This window comes from Musca autumnalis, unplaced genomic scaffold (genome assembly GCF_047663935.1).
Source record: "Musca autumnalis isolate F117 unplaced genomic scaffold, ASM4766393v1 scaffold_1, whole genome shotgun sequence".
NCBI classification, from domain to species: Eukaryota; Metazoa; Arthropoda; class Insecta; order Diptera; family Muscidae; genus Musca; species Musca autumnalis.
The window spans coordinates 308,513,326-308,521,451 of NW_027411644.1; the positions used below are offsets into that span (position 1 = coordinate 308,513,326).

Here is an 8,126-nt window from a genome sequence, read left to right on the forward strand (position 1 = left end):
TTTTTTATCTAAATTTACCCGAATTTCGTTATTTTATTATACATATTTAAGTTAAGACCCTAATGTAAAAATATAAAAAGAATGAAATCGCTATCTCTTAGCAATCACAGTTTTAATGAAAGAAATTTAAGTGGATACTTTCGACTGTGATTCACTGTAAATATTTAACTAAAATAAAATTTGTATTTATTTTTCAATAAAAATATTAATGAATATAATTTTTTTTTTTACTTTTATTTATTACCTCTTAAGTGACTGATATTTTTATTACCCTCAGCCTTTAGACTAACGGTCGTTCAACACTTTTAGTTAAGTGCAGTCTAAGTGTTGTTTGCAAATTTGTACCGAAAGTACTTTCATATTTACATCGAAGTAATGATCCATGCTTCCTTTAATAAATCCACGGTGACACACTGAAGTGTCATACATTTTTTGTGATTGTGTCCAATATATTGTAATATATTGTCCAAGCGATCAAGTTCAGTTCAATCCACACAAATATCAATATTTTTGCTCAATTTTAGCGAAAGATATTGAACTTATCGAAGGGAGTAACTAATTTGGTCTACACATAGGTCTGCTTGTAATATAAACTATATCGGTCCACACCTTAGGGTAGATCCCACAAAAAAATTTCAAAATGTTCACAAAGGTGCAGTTTAAGGACATGCTTCGGATAGTTCTGAACGGTTTTGCAACGACTTGTCCTTGCGGTTTCTATAACACGCACTAAAAATTCTTATAACTCCAAGTATGTTTCCACGAAATCCTTTTTAGATTTGGAGTCGATTTTGTCAAAACATAGATCAAGTTCGAAGATGGGCCATATCGTTTCACCCCACAAATGTTCAAACATTTTTGCTAAAATGGTGAACACGATAACTCTCGAAGGGAGTAACCATATACACATAGCCCAGAAAGTCTGCGTTCACCTTACTAATTTTCAAAAACGATGCTAAAACTTTAATAAATAGGTAAATAAGATCAGTTTTTCTTTGATAAATATGTTATTGGCACTCTTTAGTACCAGAATAAAAAGAAAAATTCCTGAAAATGTATTATTATTTCGAAGATAACGGTAAAAAAGTGTTACAACTGCTAAATTAGAGCCCCAAAAAGTCTGCGTTCACTTTGTATGTTGCAATAATACCGTTAATTTTTTTGAATTTATTGGCAGTTTTCTCTCATTTTTAATCAATATTGTTACAACTGGTCATTATGTGAGGTCGTTTACACACTTAACTTAAAAAAGTAAAATATTTCAAGAATGGAAAACAAGGACAAAGAAATTGGCATCGATAAAAGGAAAGTTCTAGGTAAATAATGGAAAAAGCTATCGAAATATTGGCGGAACTGTAGGTAGAACATATTAGTCTATACATAGAGTGATAATTAACTATAAATAAATCGGAATTTTGAAGTCAATGCCCAGATCTGGACAGTCAAAGCTCAGTTTTGGACGGTCCAAAATATTATCAGAACGGGAGGAGCGTAACATAACTAATATAGTTAAAACAAACAGTCCAATAATTACTTCAAAAATTGTTGAAAATGTGAAAATGGCATCCAAAAAAAGTATTTGTGCACAAACCGCCAGAAAAATACTGCATAAAGCTGGATATCATGGTATAGTCGCACGGCGAAAGCCGTACATATCACTAGTGAACAGGCAGAAGCATATTGAATTTGCTAATGAATACATAAACAAGCCTCCAAGTATTCCGGAATCAAGTCATATTTTCGGCCGAAAGCATGCTCTATATGTTTGCAATGAAAGGACTTCAAACTGTTTGGAGAAAGCTCGAACAGCGCTTGAAAAACAAAATCTTGTTTTACACTGTAAAAAATGGCGAGGGTGCTGTTTTGGTTTGGGGTGTGTAGCAGCTTCTGGAGTGGGCCAACTTGTATTTATTGAATCGACAATGGACAAGTATAGTTACCTAAACATCATGAAGCGCAATTTGAACCAAAATGCAGAAGAACTACGAAATTTTGGTTGCAACAACATAACGTTTCAAAGCATACTGCTGAGACTGTAAGGTTTGGGCTCCTATATAATGCCCAGATCTGGGTTTTGACGTAAAAATTCTGGTTTGTTTATAGTTAATTATCACTCTATGTATGGACTAATATGCTCTACCTACAGTTTCGCCAATATTTCGATAGCTTTTTCCATAATTTATGTAGAATTTTCCTTTTATCGATGCCAATTTCTTTGCCCTTATTTTCCATTCTTGAAATAACTTACTTTTTTAAGTTAAGTATGCAAGCGACCTCACAGAATGACCAGTTGTGACAAAATTGATTAAAAATGGGAGAAAACTTCAAAAAAATTCAAAAAAACTAACGGTATTATTGCAACATACAAAGTGAACGCAGACTTTTTGGGGCTTTAATTTAGCAGTTGTAACACATTTCTACCGTTATCTTCGCAATAATAATATATTTTCTGGAATTTTTATTTTTATTCTGGTACTAAAGAGTGCCAATAACATATTTATGAAAGAAAAACTGATCTCATTTACCTATTTATTAAAGTTTTAGCATCATTTTTGAAAAGTAGTAAGGTGAACGCAGACTTTCTGGGCTATGTGTATGTATAACATCGTAATCTTTGTACTAGACATACATCAGGATCATGATATACAGTGAGTGTCAAAAATATTCGGTTTTCAATTTCACCAATAATAACACCTCAGTATTGGTCCTGTGGCAATTAAAAAGTGTATGTAACATGGATCCATGGCAACCCTATAAGCGAGAATAACAAAGAAAACGTTGTTAACCCTGTTTTCTATGCGTCAAAAATAGAGTTGTGCCAAAGGAACTATCTAGTTCACTTCGCAGTTCCAATGGCCCACCTTTTTTCTTTGAACAAACTGCGTATACTTACTATCACACGTTATATTTCATGATGTTACTCATACGTTTTGGAACTAGTACAAGGAACTAGGAACTAGATTACCCAACTGTAGTCAAAAATATTCGGTTTTTGTAACTTTTGTTAAATATTTTTCCAAAAAACAGGTCATTATCGAAATTTTTCTGCAATATTAGTATATATTTTAATAATTGCGAACAGAATCCTTGTTCCATGGCAGAACTACCAGGAAGTGGTCAAATCCCTTTATAAAAAAATTATTTTTGTTGTAATTTTCCCAACAACATAAAGAAAGTTTTGACATAACATATTCCAAATTTTACGATGCCACTACCTGGGTAATTGTGCCATGCCTTGTTCCTTTGCAAAATATTATGTTTTATAGCAAATTTTTAAAATTTAGCGCTAAGGAGAAACGCTATCCCAGAAAAGGGAAAACTGGTCATATTTTATTATAAAAACAGCAGAAATAAAAGGAAATTTTGCTTATTTTTGAATATTTATTCGAATATAGTTGAAATAATGTGCAAAAGTCACGAAAATATAGAAATAATCGATTTCGTGAAACACATAAGCCAGCCAAAACCAAGAACTGGGAGGGAAGGTAGAGGAATCTCCTGAAAAATTACGACTAAACCGCCGTTAATTTTCTTGGAATTGGTCACCGAGACCTAAATGACTTTCAGAAGATAGAAAATATGCACTTACATTCCAAAAAAATCGCTATGATAAAGCATTTCATGGCCTTGTATATATGTATGTATAGTTCGTTTCTATATATGTATGTATACAACATTCCATAATCATGGATGCACTGCTTGTGTGGAGGAATATGAAATACAGATTGGATTTTTTGTCAAAAGTATAAACAAACGATGCTGCTTTCAAGACAAAAGGCTTTATCTTTTATTTATTTGTTTAAGTAGCATAGCATTCAATAGCTAATGTTGGTATAACCAATCCCAATCTTCGTACTTACTAAATGTTGCTGAAACATTTTTTCAGCAACATTTCCTTTATACAAGTGTCAAAATTCGAAACATTTGTAATAATTATTACAAATTATCGAGTACACAGACAGGCATATTATATCGGAGTTTTGTTGAGGTTTACAAAATACAACAACAAACGTGATGCATATTAAATAAATATTTGTTAACGAATACACTGATAACGATTTCTTTGTTTCTTCTATGGTCATACGTTTCCTTTCGGCTTTCCTTTTTTATTGGATGTTTCCAGTGGAATAGGATGTTTCCAATTAATAAAAATCCAAAAATTTTTTAATTTCATTTTATATTTTTATTGAATAACATTTTATTTAATATTTATTGAATATTTTATTCAATATTCATTGAATAATATTTATTTCAAATCCAATTCCATTTCCGTTCCATCCGCAGGGGCATCAGCTTTGTTATTGGCCACATCAGGATTTGGGGCTTTGTTATTGGCCCCATCAGGATTGGAGGCTTTGTTATTGGCCCCATCAGGATTGGGGGCTTTCTTGTTGGCCCCATTGGGAGCAACTGCATTGATGCGGCCATCGTTGTTCCGGCGGAACGGGGGGGTTATAATAATTCTGCTACTGCCGGCGGTACTTGGGAACATAAATTGAAATCTTTGCAGACCCAATCTGTGCTCTATATCGGCGAGCGTTTCCCTCATTCTTAGCATGGATCTTATCTTCCTCGTGCCGTTATTCTTCCTGCAAAACGGAAAAACTTATTACAATGTTGGTCATCTTAGAGAAATCGGCCTTTCATTTTATTGCAGTGGCAATGTTAAAAACAGAATATGAAACCAAAATGCTGTTATGTTAACCTAGCATAATGCGGTTTACATTTATGAAATCTCGATTTCGTAAATGAAAACGGCTATAACACTCGACATAGGCCGAAAGACGGCGTACGAACGCTTTAGCATGGTGGGCATTCGCCTACCAAGTAGGCAATTTCTTGACACTTCGTTTTTTAAGCAAATGGTGGTTTTCTGCAGTCATCAAAAATTTTCTTGTCATTGAAAAAAATTTGCGACGCGAAAACATCTCCAACAGATAGAAAAAATAGGAGTATTCGGGCAACAATTAAATCTAAATTGTCTTTCTGGAAATTTCCCAACGAGGCAGCTATGGCTGCAAGCCTTTTCCTGTTGCAATTTCACGCAATCTTATTGGATTTTACTAGCAGAGTGGTGAATTGTTGTGAAGTGAATTTGTAGTGGAATTCCACTTACAATAAATTTTTATTTGTGAAAGGTGTTCGTTGTGAAAATTGCACATGCAAAACCACATGGTGCATGTTGACTGTACCTCGGTTTGGCGTTTATCCACCCATAGCCCATGTGCAATTTCAATAGCTCATATTCAGGCAATGAGGTTATTTCTGCATTGGACTGAAATCCACGGCGAACAAAATAGCCCTGTATCCAAACAGTCACCAGCTCGAACAATTTTAATTCAATGTTATTCCGGAATATGCTTACCCTGTGCAAGCAGTTGTAAATTTGGTTAGAACAACAAAACAGACTATACACGTATCAAGTAGTCAGCAAATGACCGCGGCATTGTTCAATCAATAATACTTTTTGCACCAACCCTCAGCAAATGCCTTGAAGTACAGTACCAGCTACAATAGTGTACCTCAACAATTGTGACACCACTCACATCCACAAACACTCTACAAGTTGCTGACCAGCAAATAAAAGGAGCCACATCATACCAGACCATTTTCGTCCACATTTTTGAGGATCATCTATCAGGAGGAGATGTTTAATCTGAGTTAAGGGTAAAGCCTAACCCCAAACTGTAAGTACGCAATATAACACCTTGAAACAGTCGCTGCGAAACTTGTGTCCCTTAGTCCCGGTCCACACTAAGAGTAATTTCACTGAAATTTTGACATGAAAGGAAAAGAAAATGGAAAACAAAACGGTCTGTTTGTTTCATACGAATATTGCAACAAAGCAAAATTGCAGAACACATGAAACCGTGTACACTAGTTTCTTGAAATTATGAATTTTTCCCAAAAAATGCAAAGTTTCATGTCAAATTTTCATTGAAATTACACTAGTGTGGCCCGGGACTTACTGGTATCCCATAACCAACAAGTCACAGACCGGGAGTTGTGTGACCAGCCACTTTTCCTGTATTTCTCGACGGTCAGCCGAGTCTTTTGTCATCTTTATACCCGGAAGCAGATCCAGAAATCTCTTTGGTTTGTTTTTATATATACGTATCTATATACATATATACTTTTGTTCTTTATTTTGGTTATCCAAAATAACGGTTCGTCGTCGCAAATATTGTCAAATCATAACGGTAAATCGAACCCGTGGGTACACCACGAGTTTGGGCATAAGCCTACGGTACTAATCAAATTTTGAAATTTTTTTATTTTGATTTTGTCGTCCGAAACTTTGACTTAAAACTTTATCCGCCGAAATTTTAGTTGACAAAATTAAATTTCTTATTAAATAATTTATCTCAATTTGGAATTTTGTTTTTCGTCGTCCGATTGCAGTCCGGAAAGCCCTCATAAATCAAATTCATACTAGGATTCTACTCTTAAATTGTCCCAATTAGAATTTTTAAATTTTCTGACCTACTAGTAGGCCAAAATATTGTCTGTGTTTAGGGCCAAGGGCCGTATTTGCTAAAGATATGGTATGTCGTACAGGAAATACGGCCCTTGGCCCTAAACACACAATTCCAACCGTAAAGCACAGAGGAGACTCTGTTATGCTATGAGGTTATATGAGTGCTTCCGGTGTAGGCAATCTTGTTTTTATCGAATGAAATGAGGATAAGATATATTATTTAAACATTCTGTAGGATAATCTAAAATGTAGCGCTGAAAAAATGGGATTTGGGACAACATTCCAATTTTATCAAGATATGACCCCAAGCACAAATTACCCATTTTTCGAGAATGGATGCCAGTGATTCAAACACCTCCCCTATCCATGGATTTGAATCCTACGGGCAATTTATGGAGTATTTTGGCGACAAGTATAAGAAGTCATAACATCTAAAGTATAGGAACCCTGAAAAATGCCTTGCAAGGAGAATGGGAAAAAAATGCAGATATCTTGCACCGAAAATTTAGTTAAATCTTTGCCAAAAAGGCTAAAAGCTATAAAGGATAACAAAGGATGTCATACCAAGTGCTAAAACCCTAAGAAATAATTTTTGTTTCATAAAACTTTTAGAGTGGATACTTTTCACTGTGAGGTAGAATTCTATGTTTAACAATTTTTATTTTTTTATCTAAATTTACCCGAATTTCGTTAATTTTATTTTATTATAGGTATTTAAGTTAAGACCTTAATGTAAAAATATGTATGTATAAAAAAGAATGAAATCGCTATCATTAATTAACTCTTAGCAATCGCAGTTTTAATGAAAGAAATTGAAGTGGATACTTTTGACCATTTCCATTCCTTCCGCAGGGGCATCAGCTTTGTTATTGGCCACATTGGGCGCTTTGTTGTTCGCCCCATCATGATTGGGGCTTTGGTATTGGCCACATCTGGATTGGGGGCTTTGTTGTTCGCCCCATCAGGATTGGGGGCTTTGTTATTGGCACCATCAGGATTGCGGGCTTTGTTATTGGGCGCAACTGCATTGATGCGGCCATCGTTGTTCCGGCGGAACGATGAATTATACCGATGATGGTTTGGGTGGGGAAGGTAGGGATTCTGTCGTGGCGCATATATGCACATTTTTGCATTTCCTATTTGCGCTTTGAAGTTCTGTGTTGTTGGGGCAGCGTTAGCGGCAGCCAGAGCAGCGGCTGTGCATCGGCGACGTTCCCTATTGCGTCGAGTTCTGCCCTCCTTCTTAGCAAGGAGTTTTTCTTCCTCGCGTCGTTTTTCTTCCTGAAAAATGGATAAAAATAATTAGAATGCTAGTCATCTTAGAGAATTAGGCCTTACATTTTATTGCAAAATTATTAAATAATAATTTTGCAATAAGATTTATTTTATATACACAACACATGGATTAATAAAACATTTAGAATTACACTTACCATTATTTATGTCTGCACACTTCTCTGAATTTTAATAAACAGGAACAAGGAAATCATTTAAATCAAAATGGCGCACATAATATCATGAAAACGTCATTACAAATACAACCATGAAACAAGCAACCACGACATGGTTGTATTTTCAATGCCATTACATGAGGCTTACATTTGATGCAGAAGAAAAGTTAAACAATTGTAACTTTCTCAACTTATGG

General features: G+C 34.9%; 1 long non-coding RNA gene across 1 annotated transcript; it reads left to right on the plus strand.

Annotated features, from left to right (window-relative positions):
* The first annotated feature begins 4,859 nt into the window (after nucleotides 1-4,859).
* LOC141391419 (uncharacterized) lies at nucleotides 4,860-6,510 on the plus strand. The gene is made up of 3 exons (XR_012409646.1): nucleotides 4,860-5,074; nucleotides 5,139-5,731; nucleotides 5,953-6,510. It is a non-coding gene; the product is annotated as an uncharacterized lncRNA (long non-coding RNA).
* Nucleotides 6,511-8,126: the final 1,616 nt, after the last annotated feature.